The sequence below is a fragment of the Etheostoma cragini genome, chromosome 9, assembly GCF_013103735.1.
Source record: "Etheostoma cragini isolate CJK2018 chromosome 9, CSU_Ecrag_1.0, whole genome shotgun sequence".
Classification (NCBI taxonomy): Eukaryota; Metazoa; Chordata; class Actinopteri; order Perciformes; family Percidae; genus Etheostoma; species Etheostoma cragini.
The window spans coordinates 1,883,389-1,884,165 of record NC_048415.1 but is presented as its reverse complement, the minus strand read 5'-3'; positions in this window follow the sequence as shown (position 1 = coordinate 1,884,165).

Genomic DNA, 777 nt, shown 5'->3' with positions numbered 1-777 from the left:
AGATTCCCAAATGCATACACAACCAAATATTGAAGACTGCATTGTGCATGTGTGATTTTGATGTGCAAATGTGTGACAAATTAAAGTAAAGAGAAACAGTAAGTGTGAGATGTTCTTCAGTGTCATCACACACACACACCTATGAGAGTTGTAGAGTCTATTTGGTTGGGGGGGCAGTAAGAGATGTTGGTTGGGCATCAACAACTATTGTTAATTTACATTTTCTCGTGGCTGATTATGGGCTTTTGGGTGGACACATTAGACGAGGGAGGAGGTCTTTCCTTCCCCTTCACTCCCTTTTCTGCATTCTGATACATTTTGTGTACCAATTTCTAGTGGAAACATCTTAACTTATGTGAAGTAAAATACAGGTGACAATTCAAACTATAATTTAATACAGTCAGACGGGATTTTACTACTTGGAACGGATCAGGGAACTGGGCCAGATCCGGGTCCACTTGACCCCACGTCCACGATGTTTCAATGACAATCTGAGTTTTCTGTTGAACGAGTTGTGGACTAAAACAACTTTTGAACTTAAACATGTTCCACCAGAACAGGTTTCTTCCCAAGGGTATTTTGCAGATGCACCATGGCTCACAGGGGGCAGACAGACAGACAGACAGACAGACAGACAGACAGACAGACAGGCAGGCAGACAGAGAGACAGGCAGACAGAGAGACAGGCAGACAGACAGACAGACAGACAGACAGACAGACAGAGAGACAGAGAGACAGACAGGCAGACAGGCAGGCAGACAGAGAGACAGGCAGACA